A 22,461-nucleotide genomic window follows, 5' to 3' on the forward strand; every position below is an offset into this window, starting at 1 on the left:
TGATCTCCTGCACACGTGCACCAATGAACACTGTTGTTGCAAACCCTGCATTGCCGGTGGTAGACCAGTTACCAGTTGATGTTTGGTTCTTGCTGGTTGTTTGCTGTCCTCTGTGATTGCCCGGGTGTGGGGGTGGGGGTGGGGGTGGGGGTGGGGGTGGGGTGGGGTGGGGGGTGTTTGACCACACTGCCTGTGCGGAGATGAGAAGCACAGACTGATAAATCCCTGCCTTCTTAGTGAAGTCCAAGGTGAGAGACAGCAAACAGTTCTTGGCAGAGCCTTCCTGGACCTGCATGTGACCGTGCAAGCACACACTTTTGGCGTCTCCTTGGTTTCTTGTGTTTACCAACACCATTGTTCCACTCCCTCCGTGTTTACACTCTAGGTCGCTCCCTCAGGGAACTTTGGGGAGAGTTATCAGGAGGCCTGCACAGTCCCAAGATGCACCGAGGATAGGGCAGTGGGATGGCCACCTGCAAGTGCGGAGGAACGGGGGTAAGCAGAGTAATAAACGCAGGTAGTCGAAATCACGTTGTCAAGCTGACCACAGCCCACGAAGGCCAGCCTGGCGTGCTGGTGCCTTGCATGGCCACAATCCCTGCACCGGGAAGCAGAGGCAGGAAGACGACGAGTTCAAGGTCATTTTGGCTACAAGGCCCTGGAAAAAACAAACCAAACCAAAACGGAACTGTGTCCAGAAAGGAAGGACACCACGGCCCATGTCGTGACAAGGGGTCAGCAACTGAAGAGGAAGCAGGTCCCTGAGAAGCTAGGTCTGGGTTCCCCATCTGCAGGCGCACACTCATTCCTGCAGGGTCCGCTAACTTCCACAGGGTCTCATTGGGTCTCGCTCCTCTAGCTAGAGGATTCGTGCAGAGAAGCCACGTTCTAGTCCGGAAGTCTCCATGACCCAGTTCCTCAGCCTCCTTACTTACTTTGGCTGGCGTTTGGTCTCCGGTGCGAGAGCAGAAGTGGAATTGAGAACAGAGAGGATGCGGATTTGGTGGCTACGCAAAGGTTGAAAGATAAATGGCTTGGACATTGGGCAGGGTGTCGGGAGAAGGGAGAAGTGATGATGATTCGTTCCAGTAAGAACTCAGGGGAGCCTGGGATGAGGAGATTTATCTCCCGTGGCGTTTGGTATAAGGTTGGCGGCGTGTGGGAGGTTGGCAGAGGGCAAGGCGACTCTGAGAACACTTTGTGCCCTTTTCACTCTTTGCTCTAGCTTCAAGGGGTCTGACTAGAACAGTTCCTGCGGCCTTCCTGTGGTTGGAGACACACAGCTAACTCTGACCAGTGAGCGGACACGCGAAGTAACATGTCTGTATTCTGACCCGAGCATTTATTTCCATTTTAAAACTTGAACCGAGTGTGTTTCTGTAATGTGTAATCCAGCATTTGAGAGGTGGAGGAAGAAGGGTCAAACACCCTGGGTTATCCTTGGCTATATAGTGACTTAGAGGCTAGCCTGGGTTGCATTAGACTCTGCCTCTATGAATAAATAATTTTATCAGCACTGTTGCAAAAAACAGTGTTTCATTATGACATTTTTAAAAAAAAATCTTTAATTGCTTGGATCTATTTCACCCCATTGAGTTTGTTTGTTTTTTTTTGTTTTTTGTTTTTGTTTTTTTGTTTGTTTTAAATCAAGATGTACATTGCCTTTTTTTTTTTTTTTTTTTTGTCCCCTTAGGTCCCTTCCTCTTCCCAAATAGTCTTTCTTCTGCTTTCATGCCTTTAAAAAGAAAAATCTAGATTTTTGCACTTGGGAGAAAACACGTAACATCTACCTCTCCGAGTCAGGCTTATTTCTGCTGAAGTTCCATCCATGTGAACGACGTCACCACGAGCTCCTTCCTAACTGAATAAAACTCCGAGCTGTCTACCTTCCGCGTTTTCTTTATTAATATCTCCGTGGGGAATGTAGGCTCTACTTCTGTATCTTCGCTGTTGTGGGAAAATGCAGCGTCAGACAGGAACGTGCAGATACTCGTGCGATGTGCGCTCTCCGAGTGTTAGCTCCGGAGCAAGGCTGGGAGGGGCGGGGCCACATGGCTGATCCGACTTTGTTTCTGTGAGGGGCCTCCAAGGTGATCTGCATAGACGCTGCTCTAATTCACCATCCCGTTCATAAGGCTCTCCCCACGTGCCCTGCTTCTGAACCTCCCCAGCGTTTATTATTTTTATTATTTATTTATTTATTATGGTGATAATCAGTCTGACTGGTGAGATGCACTCTCAGTACGTCTTGGTTTACATTTTTCTAGTAGCTAAGGATGTCGAGCCTAGTCTTTTTATTCAGCTGAGTTATCTATATGTCTTCTCAGCTCAACTGCCCATTTAGTGAGTGGGTACTTTGACTTTTTTTTGTATTAAAGCTTTTTTTATTTTATTTTATTTTTTTTTTCAGAGCTGGGGACCGAACCCAGGGCCTTGCGCTTGCTAGGCAAGCGCTCTACCACTGAGCTAAATCCCCAACCCCTATTTTTTTTTTTTAATGATTCAGGACTTTAGTCCCTCACTGAGTGAGGTTTGTCTACCCCATAGGCTGTCTCTCCACTCCATTAATTGTTTTGTAGCGCACGGGCTTTCTCCTTTCATGCAACCCTATTTTTCTTTTTAAAAAGGAATTTCATTTTTATTTTATATAAGTCTGAGTGTTTTGCCTTCACGCATGTATGTGCACCCCATGCATGCAGTTCCCATGGGGGTCAGAAGAGGGCGTTGGATCCCCTGGAACTGGAGTGACAGACCCCTGTGAAGCCCGTGGTTCTGAGCTTTAACCTTGAGTCCCCTATAGGGGCCAGTGCTGTGACTTCTGAGCCATCTCCCAGCTCCAGACCCCGCCTTTCAATCCTTGGTTTTATTTCCTGAGCTACTGGAATCTTTGCTGAAGTCTTCACCTATGTTCACATCTCTTCTGTTCGGCTGATGTTTTCATCCAGTATTTTCAAAATTTCAGGTCTTACATGAAGGTCTTTGATCCATGTTGAACTGATTTTTTTCTTTTGTACAGGCAGAGAGATGCACATCTAATTTTATTCTTCATTCCCAGCACCATTTGAAGAGTCTGTCTTTCCTCTGGTGTAAGTCCTAGGTACCTGTGTTAAGAAACAGGTGGCTTCTTTCCTATCCTATCCTATCCTATCCTATCCTATCCTATCCTATCCTATCCTATCCTATCCTACCTTACCTGTCCTAACTGGTTTGCATGACTGTTTCAGGGCGGTTGGAACTGGTTTTGTTACTACAGCTCTGTCTTGTCCTTTGACATTGAGCTGGAGCATTGAATTACAATGTTACTTTTGATTTATGTTTCCCCCATGGCTGGGAATACACAACCCCCTTTTCCTCACTTTCACCCCCACCCAGAAACATTGGAGATGCTGACCACTCTGTCCACCTTGATCTTGAGGTAAGGGACAGCACTTCTATCTGACCATCGATCAGTGAGGAGCATGAATGTCCAGTTTGGTTGGCACTAAGAGGCGAGAATGATGTTTTTCAAGCAGCATCTTACCCACACGTCGTCAGATGTATCGTAAACGGGCTGACTTCATTTTCAAGGGGAGAAACCTGGCTTTGGGGATGCGAGAACAAATATAGAAAACGACACTGAACATTGATATGTGTATCTGGTATATCCAGTATTCAGATGTCACGAGGGAGGAGAGGGGAAGCAGGTGGTCTCCATCAAAGGGCACAGCTTTTCACATCATGAGAAGCAAGTTCTACACACGCATCAGGCAGCGTAGAGACCGTAGTGAGCAAGTGGAATGTATCCATGCCGAGGGGAGCTGGTTGTCAATGCTCTTCCCAGGACAACAGTAAGTCTGTGAGGTAATAACTAATGTGTGATGTCACCTGATTCTGTTATCCCAAGATGGCCGCATGTGTAGAAATATTATGTTGCACCCCATAAATGGACATACGTCATCATCTGTCAATTACAAACAAATATATTAAACATTTCACGTGGTTGAATTAAGGAGAAAACGTCTGAAAAGGACTCCCCAGGGATGACTGTGAAGAACAGGCTGAGAAGCAGCCATCTAATCATCTAATTGACGCCAACCTGAGTAACTGTGTGGCCTAAGATCTGATTTCTCTATATGTCACTTTCTCTTCTATTTCTTTCCTTAGGTGTCACTTAGAGGACGTTTTTGGTTACACAGTGCCAAGATGAATGTTTGTCTGGGACTTTTGAGGACAGGTTTATTCTACTTTTTTTTCCCCCAGTTATTTTATTTTTCAGACCTGTTCTTGCTACATAGCCTTGGCTGCCCTGAAAGTCACTGTGTCATTCAGGGTGGCTTGGGACTCCCTGGAATCCCCTGCTTCTCCCTCACAGAAGCTAAGATTATAGGCATGTGTCACCAGACTCTCAGTCTGTCCTTAAATTTTTGGTTTCTTTGTCCTTCATGAGTCCTTCCTAATTTCCCAGGCAAGTTTTTTATTGTGGCTGGAAAATGTGCTCTGTTTGCCCAGGGCCTCCCTGGTCTTTTGACTTCTGCTGAACATAGAGTTCATGACATTGTTTTGATGATGTTCTGTAAGGAGGAGGAAGGAGGGACAGACTGTGGGCTGCATGCCTAGAGATTTGTCTTGCTTTGGGGAGCAATAATGATGAACCCTTGTTGAATTGTAAATGTTTGGGCTTACAGTGTGAAGGAAGTCACAAATAGATGTCCAGTTCTTTAGACCTGACCTAAAGAATGGGTATCTGGTTTACTTGCCCTCTGCCTCGGTCTGTCTGTCTCTTGTCCCTTCTTTCCACCTTTCCTTCTTTCCTTCGTTCCTTCCTTCCCTCTTTCCTAGACCTGGTCTCACTCTGTAGACCAGGCTGGCCTAGAACTGACTGGTGGCTATCCTTCTGTCTCCGTGTTCCGAGTACTGGATCACAAATGTGAACTATCACACTTGCTTCAAAAGGATGTTTGTTTTGTTCTTAGATTTGATCTCAGATAGTCTAGGCTGGCCTTGAACTCACACTGCTGCTGAAAGGGACTTTAAACTTGAACTTGTGTTTCTCCAGCCTCCTGAGTGCTGGGATTACACAGGAGTGGGCCGCTATGCCGGCTTTATGCAGTGCTGGGATTGAGCACAGGACTTTGTGTAACACAGGCAGGTGGTCACTCTATCCAGCCCCACAGAAGGATGGTTTGGGCTGGAGGAGACAATTCGAGACACTCAGTGTACGCGGACGGAGGAGGCAGGTGTGCCTGTGATGCTCAGGTCTCCGGATGAACTCCACCATCTTGAGAACTCGTCTCCCATGAGGCACCTACAGGACGCTGCAGTTGAGTCTGATGAGAGAAAACCCTTGTCTCCACCTTCTCACAGCCCAGTGAGAAGCAGCAGCAGTTAGGGGAAGTGTTCTGGAGATGGGCTGGTACTTTACGGATGGAGATGATGGCAAATCCCTTCAAGAGGTCAATGGGCCTAGCCAGGGGGTGGGGCTAAAGAGGAGCCCTCCTGTCAATCCCGGTGATGCTTAGAGGTTTGAACAGACACCTGGAATGTGTGCTCAGCAAATGTTTATTGCATGGAAATAGGCATACTTGTCACCATGGTGACTCCAGGTTGAACACCTACACTGGCAAGATGTCCTGTCTGAGGGAGAGGGCTGGACTGGAGGTAGGGACAGGGCAGGCTGTACTATATCCCTTTTCCTCCTGTCTCTAGTCACTATGTTTTGTTTTTGTGTTTGTTTGTTTGTTTGTTTGTTTTGAGACAAGATCTCACTCTGTAGCCCAGGCGGGCCTAGAACTCATAGAAATCTCTCTGCCTCAGCCTCCCAAGTGCTGGGATTGTAGGCAAGTATCACCACATTTTTAAAAGTCTGATGCTGAATGCTTAACTCTAACACTCCCCATAGGTGTTCTTCAACTAAGGTGGGGGTGGGGGGGAGTGGCTGAGGTGGGGGTAGGTGGGAGGATGGGGGCTCCTCTTGAAACAGCTGTTCATTTGCTGTTCTGCAATTCTCCACATCCTTTGCCTTTTGGGGAGCAGTCAAGGCCTGCCCGGAGTCTTGTTAGAATCACAGACTCTCTGTGCCTGAATCTGCAATTTTACCAAATCCCCGGGGTGACTCATACATGCCTTAGAGTTTAAAAGGCCAGCTGCAGGGGTCTATAGTGAAAATGTCTGACTTCTTCCAGGTGACAGGATTGGAAGAGAAAGGACAGACTGCATAAATAGGGAACGGCTGGTGTCTCAGAGCCAGGAAAAGAAAGTACTACAAAGTAGAGAGAATGTCCCGTGGGCCTTCACCATCTGTTGAGCCAGTCATGGCGTCCCTCTCTAGGGAGGAGCATGGCCCCCGGGACACGCTGTTCATCTTCTCGATGACAAGTGGATCCACCCCTGGGAGACCTGCTCTTTGCTGGATTTAAAATCCACCCCCGCAGCAGCTGTTAGTTTTGCAAGGGTCAAAGGGCAACTTTATAACCAGGTTCAGTCCGTGTGGTGGATAATTTTATGTCAGGCTAGAGTCAACTGAGAGGTGGGAACCCCAACTGAGAAAACGCCTCCATATGACCGAGTTGTAGGCGAGCCTGTGTGGGCATCTTCTTAATTAGTGATTGCTGAGGGAAGGTCCAGCCCATTGTAGGTAGGGTCATCCCTGGGCTGGTGGTCCTGGGTTCTATAAGAGAGCAGGCTGAGCAAGGCATGGAGGGAAAGCTAATAAGTCGCACCCCTCCATGACCTCTGTATTAGTTCTTTTCTCCAGGTTCCTGCCCTGTTTATGTTCCTGGCCTGACTTCCTTCAGTGATGGAGTATGGTTGTTATAAGCCAAATAAACCCTTTCCTTCCCAGTTTACCTTCGGTCCTAGTGTTTTATCATAGCAACAGTAATGCAAACTATAAGACAGAAGCTCGTCCCGGGATAGTGAAGTATTGCTGTGACAAACCTGACCGTGTTTTGGGAGAGGATCATGGAGGGACTTTGGAATTTTGGGCTGGAAAAGGCAGTGAGTGTTGAGAGCTCAGTGGGCTGTTCCGTAGGAGCTTGAAAGACCAGAGAGCGGAGAGCGGTGCAGAAGACGGAAGCCTGGCTTGAGAAGTTTCAGAAGGAAGCAAAGGCTTTACCCAGCCATTTGTGTGATGATTCAGTGGTTCTGGTTAGCTGGAGCTGAAGAATCGGCTGTGATTGACAAGAGACCGGAACCACTCAAGTAAAACCCTCGCTTTGCTGAGACAGTGGCTGCTGGTCAGCTGGGCTGAGTGATCAGCTGGGATGAAGAAGTGGTTCCTGAGAGCACACAGGAGCTGCTTTCTAGAGGTGGCCTAGGTTGCACCTTGTGCTGCCAGCTGAACTTTGAACTGTGGGAGAGCCTCCCAGGGGGCACTGGTTTTGACGGCATGAAGGGGTCATAGAGACCGCTGAGGCTTGATGTTGTGAGAGGCAAGGCAAGGCCATTGGTGAAGGTGCAGCCTTAATAGCAATCAAATCTCCAGGTCTGAAGGGGGCAGAAGAGAAGTGGAGGCTTGTCACCATGAAAAGAGCCCCGGAGAGGCTATGGGTGAAAGTGCAGCCCAGGTGCAGCGAAGACCCCACCCAGCCTTTTGGAGTTGGAAGTACCAGGATGACCACCAAGAACATCAGTGGAGCTGGCCAGAATCTAGAAGACAGATTCTGTCTGCAGAGGGCAGGGCTCTTGGAGACACCCAAAGGATTGCCAGTGAGCCCCAGATATTAAATATTGAATTATTCACATTGTTGGAGTTTGGTTTTACATTGTTCAGATTGTGGCTGTGACCTGGTTCTTCCCTCTTGAAGTAAAGTATTTAGCTTTTTAAAAATTTTATTGTAGCCCGCAGTTGACTTTGATTTTTTTTTTCTTTTTAAATCTGGATTTTAAAAGAGACTGGGGTTTTCACATAGACTGAACTTTTAAAGTATATGAATTGGTAAAGACTTTGAGACTTTTAAGTTTACACTGTTTTATTTGTGATATTTATTAATCTAAGCTCTTGGGGATGAATTTTTTTTAAAAAAGGAAAGGTTATGCCTGTTGTTGTTTAAATCTCGGCCCATGCCTGGACAGAACACACCAAGACACCATGGTTCCACGTGGAGAGGTTTAATGAGAGAGGGAGAGGAGAGGAGAGGAGAGGAGAGGAGAGGAGAGGAGAGGAGAGGAGAGGAGAGGAGAGGAGAGGGCTGGCCATGGGCACATGGAGGGAATGGGGAGGGAGCAAGAACAGAGAAGAACAGAGTAAGAGGGGGTAAGAGAAAGAGAGGAGGTGGCAAGCAGCCCCTTATATAGTCAGGCACTGCTGGCTGTTGCTAGGCAACTGTGGGGCGGAGCATACCTGGCTGCTGCCAGGTAGCTGTGGGGGTGGAGCTTAGACAGAATGCCAACAATATCTTTCAGAACTTTGTGTGTTGAGTTGACAAGGGGTCAATTGTGTTGGCTAATTTTATGTCCACTTGACCCAGGCTAGAGTCATCTGAGAGAAGGGAAACCCAAGGGAGAACATGCCTCCATAAGATTGGTCTGTAGGCAAATCTGTAGGACATTTTTTCTTTAATTATCGATTGATGGGAGAGGGTCCAGCCCATTTTGGGGGGGGGTCATCCTCGGATTGGTAGTCCTGGGTTCATTACAAAAGTAGGCTGGCTGAGCAAGTCATGGAAGGCAGGCCAGTGAGCAGCAGTGGAAACTAATCAGGACACAAGCGTGAGTACCTGTGTTCAGATCCTCATAGAACAGGGAGCATGGTGGTGCAAATTTGTCACCCTCATGCATGAGGAGAGGATGGGGAGGGTCACAGAGGTCGCTGGCCAGCCAGCCTAGCTGAAACAGTGAGTTCCCAGGTTCAGGGAGACCCTGCTCAAACAGTAAGGGAGGTCTGATAGAGGAAGATACAGTCTTCACCTCTGGCTGCCAGAGGCCCATGTGAACATATACACATGAATGTGTACACATGTGCACACACAGAACCCCTAAAGGCCAGGCATGGTGGTGGCTAATACCTGTAATATCTCAGAAGTCGGAGGCAGGAGAATCACTACAAGGACCAGGCCTAGCCTACATAGTGAAATCTTATGTCAAAACAAACAAACAAACGAATATATAAAACGACAATATCCCCCTCCAAAAACCCCACCCCACCCTAGTTGAACCTAAAACACTCGTGTATAGAGGCGGTGGGTATATGAAGTCCCAAATGATGTGCTAATGAGACACAGAGAGAAGAATAAAAAGGAGAGATGGAGGCAGAGGTGCTGGTGGGGGGAGGGGGGAGACACCAGTCTGTCACTGGTTCTAGCGTTAGGTCAGAAGTAACCAGACTGTTCATTGAGGTCATTGTTGTCTGGGACTGTGTTACACTGGTCCTGTTGACACTTCACCTGGACGAGGGATGTGTCAAAGGTTCTATTTAACTGGGAGAGCCTCAGGCTTTCAGGCCAAAGATCCTGGGAATGTAACAGCCTGGGCCAATCGTGCCTTTGTTTCCAAAGCCTGTTTTCTTCAGAATGCTCAAGGCAACAGTGAGGGGGAAAAGGGCGGGGCCCAGCTGCCCGGGAGAGAAAGGTCTTGAGAAGCTTCCCGGTAAAGCTGTACAGACCTTAGACACCTTGTGAGCTCTGTGGCTCTGAGCTTCACTGTTCAGAGCAGGGTGGCCGATGGGAGATGTGGGGGTTGTTGAATCCAATGGAGGCATCAAAAGAAAGAAATCTGGTCATGTTGCAGACAGGGCTTGAGCAAGGAATTTGAAAAAAATTTAAAAACAAAGTTTTTTTTTTAAAGATTTATTTATTATGTATAAGTACACTGTAGCTGTCTTTAGACACACCAGAAAATCTCATTAAATATGGTTGTGAGCCACTGTGCGGTTGTGGGGATTGGAACTTATGACCTTTTCAAGAACAGTCAGTGCTCTTAACCACTGAGCCATCTCTCCAGCCAAAGGAAGGGATGTGAAAGCAAGTCTCTCATGCTTGCTGGACAGGAAAGGAGTGCGGGCACCGACACCTGATGCTGTTGGAGTTTGTTCCCTTTGATCAACTCGAGCTAGGATATGGATCAATGGTCCTCGTCTACCTAAATGTCTCATTGAAGACACAGACGTGGCAGAAAAATCCATCGAACAGCAGATGAGGCGAGATGGACAGGGTTATTTCTCAGCCATAGACATTCTCCGAGGGTAGGGACGAGCGGTTGGCTTGGTCTCCACGGCGTGGTATTTCCCATCATGCTTTGTTGCCTCTTGCTAACAGCATGCCTGTCACCATTCTAGGCACATGTCGGCGTTTATAGTGTGTTTCTTAGGTTATCCTTGCTGCTGCATTTTCAAACGAGAGCAAACTGTGCCCCTTATTTATTTATTTAGAGACAGGGCCTCATTTACGTAGACCAGGATGACCTTGAATTTATAGAGACCCGTCAGCCTCTGCTTTCCGATTGCTGGGGTTAAAGGTGTGCGCCATCTTGCCTGGCCCTCATTCCTTCCGGTAGGTACCTTATTAAGTGTTCCTAGCCCTCATGGACTACAAAGGAAGGTGGCTACTGCATTTTGGATGGGATGATGCTGCAGGAGGGGTGAGAGGAGAGATCCTTAGGGCCTGAGATGGTTTAGATGTGGGGTAAAGAAGAAGAAATTTCCAGACTAACACTTTTCTTGCTTTAGCAGTTGAAGTTTGCTATGGAACCGTCCTGCTTCCCAGAGGCAGTAGGCAGCTGGACTTAGGGCTTTAGGCTCTCCCAAAGACTGCCTGAATGAGGTCCCACCCAGCCCCAGCCCAAGAGGTGACACAGAAAGAAGGCAGGCACCAGGCCCAGGGCTGTGCCTTAAGAACCAATGTGAGTGGTTGGGGCAAAGGAGAAAGAGGGCTTGAGGTAGGAGAAAAATTGGGGAGGGTCACTAAGATTAGGGAGAAGGGTTTCAGGAGCCCATGGGCTGCAGGGTGAAGCACTTGGCCTATCCGAGGATGAAGTCTTTACCTGTATTCATCTACCACAGACACATGGCCCTAAAATTGGACCTGTTCAACGAATCCTGTTGGGAATTCCCCATTCTCAACATTTAAATAACGTGCGTTGAACCTTTGATACGGTTCACTTTATAAACTATTCAACATGAATTGCTTTTTGGTGGTCATTTATTTCTTTCTCTGTGAACCAGTGGCCCAAATAGAAAACCTCAGAGGTTTGCTCTTCCGGAGGGGTGGGGGTGAGGCTGCCCAGACTCTAATGAGAGGAAATGAGCTGTCTGTTCCCTCCCACGGCTCACTCAAGGGATGGGGGCCAGGGTGACCTATATTGACTCCAATTTGCCATGCATTTCAAAGCAGATTAGGGGACCCTTTGAACAGGCTCTGGGCAGTCAGGTGTCCTTGCCAGCACCCCAGGAAACCTTATGAGACCCAAATAGTGACTGGTGCTGACTGGAATAGGGTTTTTCTGGAATTCCAGCCCCGAGGTTACTTTCTGGCTGAGAACAAAATCACTCTGCCAAGGGAGTGACTGTGACTTTCAAGGAGGATCCCCAGAGCTCCCCAAAGAGGACCCCTCAAACTTACTGAGGAGGACCCCAAAACTACTGAGGACTCCCAAAACTGAGGAGGATGACTCAGAACTGAGTCCTAACAGACGAGGAGATGAGACTAGATGTGTGCTTAATGGAGTCGTATTTCCCCAGGCAGCTAATAAGTTTTATGCTGAACACATACACATAAGCCCAACCCCTGCCCACGAAAACTCTTGGCTGTTCAAGCTGCTGGGATAACTCGGATTAAATAAGAAACTCTCTTGGGGCTGGGGATTTAGCTCAGTGGTAGAGCGCTTACCTAGGAAGCGCAAGGCCCTGGGTTCGGTCCCCAGCTCCGAAAAAAAGAACCAAAAAAAAAAAAAAAAAAAAAAAAAAAAAAGAAACTCTCACACTGGGTGTGGTGGCAGATACCCGCTACCCCAGTGCTTGGGAGGCAGACACAGGAGGATCACATGTTCAAGGTCATCCTTGACTGCGTAGTAAATTTGTGGTCAGAATGAGCTACACACGAGACCATGCCTCAAAAAAAAATCTCATTCTACATATAAAAAGTATGTATATAGTTATACTAATATGTGATATGCAATGTTGTATGTTATGTTGTATGTTGTATTATAATATGGCTGTTTTACATAATTTAAAAGGATGTGTAAAATGTATTTTGTACCGTATACCTGTGCAATGGTTTACTCTTTGCGGTGCTGGAGACGGATCCTAGGGTCTTACCCCTGCTAAGCCAGGTCTGAGCTAATCCTCCAGCCCACATTCTCAGTTGAATCAGATAGTGTAGAAGTTTACATCCTAAGGCATTCCATACATGCATATAATGCACACATGTGCACACACAGTCACATATTCATACACTCACCCCTGCTCACGTGCACAGCCTCACATATGCACACAGATACCCCTACATGTGCACACATGTGTGTACACACACACACACACACACACACACACACACACACACACACACACACTCCTGCAGCTTACTTCTCATCTCCGACCCTTGCTGGGTGTTGCTGACTCCTGTGGCATTTCCCACTTCCTCCCAGGCCTGCCTCAACTTCTCTGGCACACCCTCTCTGCAGCCCATGGCCATCTCCCCTTCCTTGCTCACTGAATTGTCCCCAGGTGCAGTGACACCGGGAAGGGACCCATGCCTCTGAGCTGTCCTGGGTGAGACAGCCGTACTGGAACTTGTGTCAGGGACGGAAGTGAATGGAAATTCTTGCACAAAGGAAGCGCTTCCTTCTCCAATCAGAAACTGTGCGAGCAAAAAGCCACAGAAAAGCGATGGGGAAGGGTGGGCATTAAGCCTTCCTCAGTATTCTCAGCATCTTCTGATTATGATGCTTGGAAGACTGACCCGGGGGCGGGGCATTTAGTTCAGTCATCGGCCTCCAGGGGAAGTGGGACTTCAATTACTTGAGACAGATGGCTGGCTGCGTCTAATTTTAGATGGCCTCCAGGAACTGGCTGCAGCTTCCCTCGGCAACCAGTCTGAGTCCTTAATAATCGGGGTAGAGATGGCAATGCCTTACTCTGAGATGTCAGAGGCCATTACAGTCACCTAAATGAAGAACCCCAGGGCAGGGCCAGCACACTGTGCATCTGCTGTTGTGTCCGCCTAATTCTCTTCTCTGCTTCTCTATATACCGCTTTATACTGCATCCTGCCGTGCAGCCCTCCCATGCAAATCAAAACTAGCTTCCTAGTCTACTGTTATTGATGTGTGTGTGTGTGTGTGTGTGTGTGTGTGTGTGTGTACGTACATGTGCATTCGCTCATGCATAACATGGAGGTCAGAGGTCAACACTGGTGCCTTCTATCTCTAACTTGTTTGAGATGTATCTTTCATCGAACCTAGGACATTCCAGTTCTATTGACCAGGCAGCGAGCCCTAGGGACCTTCCTGTTCCCTACTCCTCAGACACCGTGGGGATTAGAACTCAGGTCCTCTTGCTTGCACAATGAACAGTTTACCCACTGAGCCATCTCCAAGGCCCCGTAACACTTAGGTTGGTTGGGCTTAGTGGATAAGAGGACAGCTCACGGTTTGGGGATTTAGCTCAGTGGTAGAGCACTTGCCTAGCAAGCGCAAGGCCCTGGGTTCAGTCCCCAGCTCCGAAAAAAAAGAAAAAAGAAAAAAAAAAAAAAAAGGACAGCTCACCCCCTTCTGCTCTTGTTTTTTTTTTCATGGCTTTGAATGGTGACTTACTTTTGATCTACCCCGTGTAGGCTCCTAATGATCAAGATTGTCTACTTAAGCTTGTTGCTGTTTACTCAAACTGGACCTGTTACAGAAATAAAAAGGTATTCGAAGTTGCTGTGTTGGTGGCTTAAGGAATTCATTGGTAGGGACTCCCTCTGAGCACAGATTCATATACCTGGAGCCTTTTAATATATATATATATATATATATATATATATATATATATATATATATATATATATTATAGAACCACCCGATGTCAATGACCTTGTCAGTTTTCTTAAAAATGTAACATCATATATTAAGGGTTATACCTTTTCCTCAGAATGACTGTATATATTTGTTACAGTAAGATTAAAAAGGAATGTTTTCTATTAGTTCCTGAGAGCCGGATCTGCTCACTCCGGCTGCTACTCCACCATGCAATCTGCAAGCCACCCTCTGGCTATCTCCCTTTTGGCTGCCCTCTCCATGCGGTTCCCAAGGCAATAATTATCACACCTGACACACATGTGCATGTGCGTGCACACACATACACACACACACACACACACACACACACACGTCTCGTTTTGTGGGCTCTGTGCGTCTGCTCAGGCAACAGAACGCTCCAACTGCCTCTCAATAATTTTTTCACACACTGTCCTCTTTAGCCCAGTAAATCAAAGTTCCAGAAACTTGTAATTTAGCAGTAGATTTACATGTTAAATTCCCAATCCACAATTCATCCACACAACACATTCACTGCCAATTAATAAAGATTGAAACCGCCCACCTAGACAAGACAAAATCGTCCCAGTCCACCTGGATCCGGATCATCCTGCTCTGTGGTCTCCATCTTGACTTTTCTCACTCTTCCTCCTCCCTCCTCCCTAGGCTTTTCCCCGCCTACCCTTCCTTCTCATCCAATGTTAGGTTACGCCTTATCCTGGACACGCCTTGCTGCATAATGACATCATCCTACACATATCAGTCTATGAGATTTTATTATTGATTTCCCCATGATTGACACAACCATTTTCTTCTGGTGGAGAATTTTTTTTTTTTTTTGGTTCTTTTTTTTTCTTTTTTTTTTCGGAGCTGGGGAACGAACCCAGGGCCTTGCACTTCCTAGGCAAGCGCTTCTGGTGGAGAATTTAAATAATTTCCAATTAGAAAAAAAATAGAAACTGAAAATGGAAGTATATGAGCCAGCTATACCACTCCCAGGCCAAGACCCAAAGGACCCCAAGTCTGACCACCGAGACTCTTGGAAAGATAAGTAAGCTTCAGTTGCGCAGTCACGGTGACCAGGATAGAAGCAGCCAATGTCCATGTTCAGATGAAGGACGAGGAAAGTTTACAGAGACAGGGGTTGTGCTCAGCCACAGAGAAAACTGAACTTGGGACATGTGAGTGACTGGGACTGGGAATGAGTATCTTAAGCGAAGTACCAGAAGACAAGTGTCACATGATTTCTCTCACATGTGGACGCTAGGTCTCAGTGTTTCCGCATATACATGAGTGTATGGAGGATTCAGGTTAAGAAACCAGAAAGGGGATCGTGAGAGGGTTAAGCAAGCCTGGGGAGGGGAAAGGAGAGACAAAGGATAACAGAATATAGGTGACATTAAAGCAGAAGGGGACTAGAGCAAGAGGAAGGGGACATGAGTGGGAGGAGGGGGACATGGGTGGGGGGAGGGGGACATGAGTAGGAGGAGGGAGACATGAGTGGGAGGAGGGGGACTAGAGTGGGAGGAGGGGGACTAGAGTGGGAGGAGGTGGACATGGGTGGGAAGAGGGGGACATGAATGGGAGGAGGGGGACTAGAGTGAGAGGAGGGGGGCATGAGTGGGAGGAGGGGGACTAGAGTGGGAGGAGGGGGACTAGAGTGGGAGGAGGGGGACTAGAGTGGGAGGAGGGGGACATGAGTGGGAGGAGGGGGACATGAGTGGGAGGAGGGGGACATGAGTGGGAGGAGGGGGACATGAGTGGGAGGAGGGGCACTAGAGTGAGAGGAGGGGCACTAGAGTGGGAGGAGGGGGACTAGAGTGGGAGGAGGGGGACTAGGGTGGGAGGAGGGGGACTAGAGTGGGAGGAGGGGGACTAGGGTGGGAGGAGGGGGACTAGGGTGGGAGGAGGGGGACTAGAGTGGGAGGAGGGGGACTAGAGTGGGAGGAGGGGGACATGAGTGGGAGGAGGGGGACATGAGTGGGAGGAGGGGGACATGAGTGGGAGGAGGGGGACATGAGTGGGAGGAGGGGGACATGAGTGGGAGGAGGGGGACTAGGGTGGGAGGAGGGGGACATGGGTGGGAGGAGGGGGACTAGGGTGGGAGGAGGGGGACATGGGTGGGAGGAGGGGGACTAGGGTGGGAGGAGGGGGACATGGGTGGGAGGAGGGGGACTAGGGTGGGAGGAGGGGGACTAGGGTGGGAGGAGGGGGACATGGGTGGGAGGAGGGGGACTAGCAGCAGGGCAGAGAGGTAGGGGACTGGGAAGGAATTCATGGCTGCTTTCTTTTGCTGCTGGTGTGTTCCAGTCGGCTGGCCTGCCCAGCAGAGCACTCCATGAGGTATTCGTGCCTCTGCTGGGATCAATAGAGCTCTAAAAAACCCAATGCTATTCTTTGTCAATCCCTGGCACTGTAGGGGTATGTGCCTAGGCCACGCTGTGCCCCCCACTGGTCACTTTAGAAGTGCTGGCCATGGCTGATGTTCCTGGAGGAACAGGTCCAGGTTCTGCCTTCAGTAGGGATAGTAGCTTCCTTAGAGACAGAAAATAAGTTTTAAACTACGGAGAAAGAGTTTGACATACTTTTTTCCCCTGGCCTAGATAGAGAAAAAGTAGCATTTCTGTACTGAGAAATACTGAGAGAAATGGAGAAGCCCAGGGAAGCCTTCCATGCGGGCAGCCTTCAGAAGAAGCGATCAGAAAGGCTGAGCCTGGAGGCGAATCGTGAAGGGAGCGGAAAGGTCCTTCCCCAGGTGGGGTTGGAGGAAAGGCGGCTCTCGGCATCCACAAGGAGACTGGCAGTGTCACAGCACAGGACACTAATTCAGAAAGAGAGGAATCCGAGAGGGATCAAGCCAAAAGAGTCTGAAAGTTGTGTGAGAGGTGAAGAACTGAACTAAAAAAAAAATGTGTGCATGGATGGATCCGTCAGTCTTGCACCACTGAGGTAACGCCCGCCATGCATTACTTACTAAGTAAAGGAATTAGCTTTGGCTCATTGTTCTAGAGCAGTGGTTCTCAACTTTCCTAATGCTGTGACCCTTTAATACAGTGCCCTATGCTGTGGAGACCCCTAGCCATCAAACCTTTGCTTTTATAAACCACAGTGGTTTATCACAACAGAAAAGTAACTAAAACACCCATAGTTCCCTGCAAGGTCTCCCTCCTAGTGATTTCAGGACTTTGGTATTAGGCCCCACCTTCAAAGGTCCAACAGCTTCCCACACTGTCGACATGGGCACCACACCTTAACAACTGAGCGGTCTGGTGGTCTGCACTGTAGCGATGAACACGTCACTCTCGGGAGAGCGTCTCCATACTTCTGAGAGGTGATAGATGGAGAGGGAGAGGAGAGACCCAAGGAGAGGAAAGAAAGCTCAAGGACTCCAGAGTGACATTTCTCTCACGTCTCACCAAATCTCTTTTGTATTTGTAAAAATCTGTTATGGGACTGGATAGACCGTGTAGCAGTTAAAAGCATAGGCTGCTTGTTACTTGTTACTCAGAACCCATGATGGGCAGCACACAGCAGCCTGTAACTCCATCTCCAGGGGGCCCAACGCCCTCTTCTGCATTAATTAATTAATTAATTAACTAATTCCTTTTGCTTGTATCCGTGTGGTGTGCATGCATGTGTATATGCATGTTTACATGTATATGTGGGTTGCACCCATGTTTGAGGGTGTACATGAATATATGTGTACATGTGTGTGGAGGCCCTTGTTTACTCTCCACCTTACTCCTTGAGGCAGGGTCTCTCAGTTGGAAGAGAACCCACTGCTGATCTAGCTTGCCCACTTGCCCCAGGTATCCCATGTGATTACCCTCCCAGGGTGGGGATTGCAGATGACCCACCACATCTACCTTACATTTACGTGGGTGCTGAGGTCCTGAACATGGGTCCTTGTGCTTACACGGCGAGTGCCTTGCCCGCTGATCCACCTCTCCAGCCTGTCCATCTCGTGTCTTTGAGGTAGGAATGCTCACTTTTGTGTGGAACTCACCCATTTTGCTAGACGGGCTAGCCAATGAACCCTGGGGACTAGCACTAGGATTTAGCACTAGATATGCTTGACCACATCTGAATGTTCCTCATGGGCTTGGGAACTGAACTCAGTTTTCATGCTTGTACGGAATAACCTTATTAACGGATCCATCTCCCTAACCCCCTGTTACACTTTTAGGGTGAGTTTGTCTGCCCTTCCAGGCCTTATTGGCTCCAAGGAACATCTGTCCATCAAGATGATGTCCTTGTGACTCTTAATTAAGAGCTGAAAGTCACCCTAATTGCCAAAGAGTCTTCCAGGGCTAAACCAGCCCTCAAGACAGTGCCCTCTGGAGATCTGAGTCAGGGCAATGAGGGCTTTGTTGTTCCTCTCAAGACATTCAGAATTCTTTAGAAGCTGCTGCTGAGGTCATAATACATTTGTCCAAATTGGAACGACATGGTTACAGTTCCTAGGGTCATATTTTTTTAAAGTTGAGTGGATGTAGAAATTAGATTTTTATGAATGAGTTATTTCCATGCCGTTGTATTCTCTAGGTGGTTGAGCATTTGTATTTTGATTTGATTAAGCAGTCTACCAGAACGCAAGTTATAATAGGCATCTTGCCTGAGCAACTTCACATACTTAGAACTTCAAAGGTTGCTTTTTTTTTCTTCTAAGACCTATTTATTTTTTTGCTGTAGTATTAAGGAAACCATGAAAGCTTTTTGAAGCTTACTAGGCTTGGTTTTCATTGTTGTTATGTGGTTTTCCTGTTGTAGATCTGTTGTACAGCTACAGCTGTGAGCGAAGTGTTAAGGACTTATGCATCCAAAGAAAAATGGCGAACCATCTCTGGGCTCTGTGTAAATGGAGTTTCATAAGTCATTTGCAAAAGCTGGCCCAGTGGTACAGCTAAAGCTTCAGAACTCGAGGCTAAGGCACAAGGATTTTTAAATTTAAGGTTAGACCTGTCTCAAAAAAAATAAGAGCTGGGGAGATGGCTCAGTGGATCCCTAGAACCCACATAAAATGCCAAGTGTGTGTGGGAGCCTGGTTAGGGTCTTAGCCTCAGGAGGTGGAGCCAAGGGATTTCCTGAGCAAGCTGGCTACTGAAACTAGCTGTGTCAGTGAACTCTGAGTTTGATTGAGAGACTAGGTGGAAGAATGATTATGGTTTCTGACATCAACCTTGGCCACACACACACACACACACACACACACACACACACACACACACACGAAAATGGGGGAAAAAACCCAAACACCCTTTTTACCGCACAAAAAGTATCCCACAATTCTATTTCATATAGCCTGTCATTCACCTGTATTAGCTATTGAGATAGCAGGAGGGAGTGGAGTATTTTCTTACTCCTCCTGTTGCTGTGATACAATACTAGGACACAAACAACTTAAGGGGGAAAGGGTTCACTTTGCATCATAGTTGGAGGTTACAGTAAGTCATCACAGGAAAGTCAGAGCTTCAGGAAGTGAGGCAGCTGGTTACATTGTATCCAAAGTCAAGAAGCAGAGATTCTTGAACGCTTGTGCTCAGCTTACTTTTTTCTTCTTATGCAGCCTGGGATTTCAGCCTAAAGGAATGGCTCTATCCACAGTGGGCGATGTCCTTTCTCAATGAATACAATCAACAAACCCTTCAGAAACATTCCCAGAGACCCATCTCCCTGAAGGTGATCCTGAATCTTACCAAACTGACAGATGAGACCAACCATCACAGACATTTTACTAGTAAAAAAAAAATCTCTTCGTAGAGAACTGTAGAAGCACAGAATTTCCCACACTCTCTCTTGAATCAAGTCAGGGTGCTGTCAGGTAGAACCACAGAGAACGAAGCTTTGTCAAAGGGCACGAGTGTACTCCACAGGGGACTGGGTCACATCTAGAAATAGTGAAAGCCAAAGAGGCAATTCCCAGAGCCCGGAGAGTTGACAGGGTGGCAACAGAACTGGGGATAATTTTAGCTGTAGAAGCAAAGTCTTTTCTATAAGACCATTGGGGTTGTGCTGAACTTGAATTTAAACCCTGCTTGATGCAACATAGACCTTGACTGTTTCCCCCAAAAAGTTCTTAGGTACTATTTCAAGATAATTGGTGGGCTTGAGAGATGGCTCAGAAGTTAAGAGGTCATGAGTTCAATTCCCAGCAACCACATCGTGGCTTACAACCATCTATAATGAGATCTGGTGCCCTCTTCTGGCCTGCACCTGTACATGCAGGTGCAACGCTGTATACATAATAAATAAATCTTTAAAAAAAGATAATTGATGCTTTAGAATCTGGGACTTAGTAGAAAGCTGGGTCAAGGCATAACTTTTGTTATAGGTAGAGTTGTTAATTTGACACCTAATAAAGCCATATGGAAAGGAGGAACGTTAACTAAAGACTCCCCCAGACCCTGTTGGTCTGTGGGCATGCCTGAGAGGCACTTCCTTAATGGCTGATTGATGTAGGAGGTCCCAGCCCACTATGGGTGGTGCTTCCCCTAGGCAGTGATACCGGCATGTGTAAGAGAGCAAGCTAAGAAAGCAAGCTCTGCAGAATAAGCCCAGAAGTAGCTAGCATTCCTTCATGGCCGCTGCTTTAGTTCCCACCTCCAAGTTCTCGCCTTGAACTCTTGCCCTGGTTTTCCTCATGATGGAGTCTGACCCATATGTTAAAATAAACCCTTTCTTCCCCGGATTGGTTTTACTTATGGATTTTATCACAGCAATAGAAAAGCAAACCAGGAGACCGTTGAAGTGGATATTACAACTCCAGGTATTTCCTTTGCTTCTCGGCCATCAAGAGATGATCAGACGGCTCTGCCACACGCTTCTCCATGCCGTACTGTGCCATCACAGGGTCAAGCAACAGGACCAAGTGACCAGGGGCACAGATAAGGACTCACTCCTTCCAGTCTGTGCGTCTCAAGTCCTTCCAAACTACGCTTGTACCAATGAGGAGAGGAAAAAGCAATGGTCTGTAGTGTGTGTTGGGCAGTGCTGCAACTGGGGAAGCCCCTCCTGAAAGGACTAAGAGGTCCTGTCCGTGCCCCACACAGAAAGCACAGCGTTAAGACTGACTCCAGTCAGGGAAGGATTTTACCTTCTCTCCCTTGTGCCAATCTGAGCGGAGCTGGGGTGGGGTGGGGCCAACAAGGAAGTTAAAAAAGAAGACATTGTCCCTCTGTGTTCTCTCTACCGCTTTGCTTCCCTGCGCTCGCTGCAGCTTCTAAGTCCACACCAGACAGAGAGTTTCAAATTAAATGAGATTACAGTTTTGATTCAGATGTTATTGAACATTTTAATACCTCCAAATGTGACTGTTATTTAGTTTTAATACTTTTTGGTGGCTGAAAAGGCCACAGGATCTGCTTCAAATACCAAGCGAAAGACAGAGGTGTTAAAAAGAAGAAGGGATTTAAATATTTTAACCCACTTGCTCTGGGTTGTTAAACATGCTCATTGTGGAGGAGGGCTCATCTTTGTGCGTGGGTCCTCATTTTATGTGGGGAAACTTCCTTAGAGCTAATGGCCAAGGGTGAAGTAACCAGTCAGATGTTAAAAATGGTTTTAGGTAACAACACTAGCAACCACCCATGGACTAACTTTTGTAAACCGACATCACGGATGCCCCCACCCCTTTAGTAGGGTCTGATGTGGCTGAAGTTGACCCAGAACTCCATAGGTAGCCAAGGATGACCTTGACATTCTGGTTCTTTTTGTCTCTGTCTCCTGAGGGCTAGGATTACCAGTGTGTACTCTTGGGAATTAAAGCCAGGGCTTCACCTACGCTACATAAAGCTACACTCTGGTGACTGGGGTACAGCTCCAGTCTCTAACAAAAACAAAAACAGAACAAAAAACCCCCAAGCCTTTTCTTTGTACCATTGTTGCCCTTATGAGAAAATGTTCAAAGTCAAAACAATACAGCGTTGGAAGTAGAGGCAGGCTGCAGAGCACCACATTCTCGCTTTGTTTTGATGCCTATGAAATTACGGTACTTAGGAAAAAAAAAAAAACCACATACACAAAGCATACAGATTCTATTTTCCCAAACAGAACTATGATTATACAGTATATATTTGGGTTTGATATGTTGATTTGTTGAATCTTTCCATGCCAACGCACAAAGATGTGATGTAGTCTATGCTGTCATTTACACACGATTTAAGTGTGTCCCCCAAAGATGGGGCCTGGTTCCTAGAGTGGCCATGATTTTTAATTGGTTGCTTCATTAAGATGTGGAGAGTTGGTCCAGGGGATATGGCTTCATGGGTAAAAAAAAATTGGTTGCTGTAATCAGGTGAAAGTGAATTCAGAGACTCACGAAGCCAGTCACGGTGTCCCCCTCTGTAACACACGCATGAAACACACGTATAACACACGCATGCAGATATGCTGATTCTGTGGATTCCCTTGATGGCCTGTCTAGCCCAGTGAGCTCCAGTGAGAGACTATGTCTCTAAGCATAAACTGAAGACTACTTAATGAAGACAGCCAATGTCAACCTGTGGTGCTTCTACATGTGTCTGCTTGGGTGAGA

The 22,461-nt window shown here is 47.3% G+C and overlaps 3 long non-coding RNA genes across 3 annotated transcripts; 2 read left to right on the forward strand and 1 right to left on the reverse strand.

Moving 5' to 3' along the window:
* Nucleotides 1–370: 370 nt before the first annotated feature.
* Nucleotides 371–1,885, forward strand: LOC120094281 (uncharacterized). Its single transcript, XR_005488524.2, has 3 exons — nucleotides 371–1,017; nucleotides 1,226–1,320; nucleotides 1,694–1,885. It is a non-coding gene; the product is annotated as an uncharacterized LOC120094281 (long non-coding RNA).
* A 7,863-nt stretch (nucleotides 1,886–9,748) lies between these two features.
* LOC134480104 (uncharacterized) lies at nucleotides 9,749–15,351 on the reverse strand. The gene is made up of 2 exons (XR_010054290.1): nucleotides 14,494–15,351; nucleotides 9,749–10,543 (listed from the first exon to the last, which is right to left on the reverse strand). It is a non-coding gene; the product is annotated as an uncharacterized LOC134480104 (long non-coding RNA).
* LOC134480103 (uncharacterized) lies at nucleotides 10,210–16,938 on the forward strand. The gene is made up of 3 exons (XR_010054289.1): nucleotides 10,210–10,466; nucleotides 13,745–13,819; nucleotides 16,532–16,938. It is a non-coding gene; the product is annotated as an uncharacterized LOC134480103 (long non-coding RNA).
* Nucleotides 16,939–22,461: the final 5,523 nt, after the last annotated feature.

The sequence above is a fragment of the Rattus norvegicus genome, chromosome 8 (genome assembly GCF_036323735.1).
Source record: "Rattus norvegicus strain BN/NHsdMcwi chromosome 8, GRCr8, whole genome shotgun sequence".
In the NCBI taxonomy this organism is placed as follows: Eukaryota; Metazoa; Chordata; class Mammalia; order Rodentia; family Muridae; genus Rattus; species Rattus norvegicus.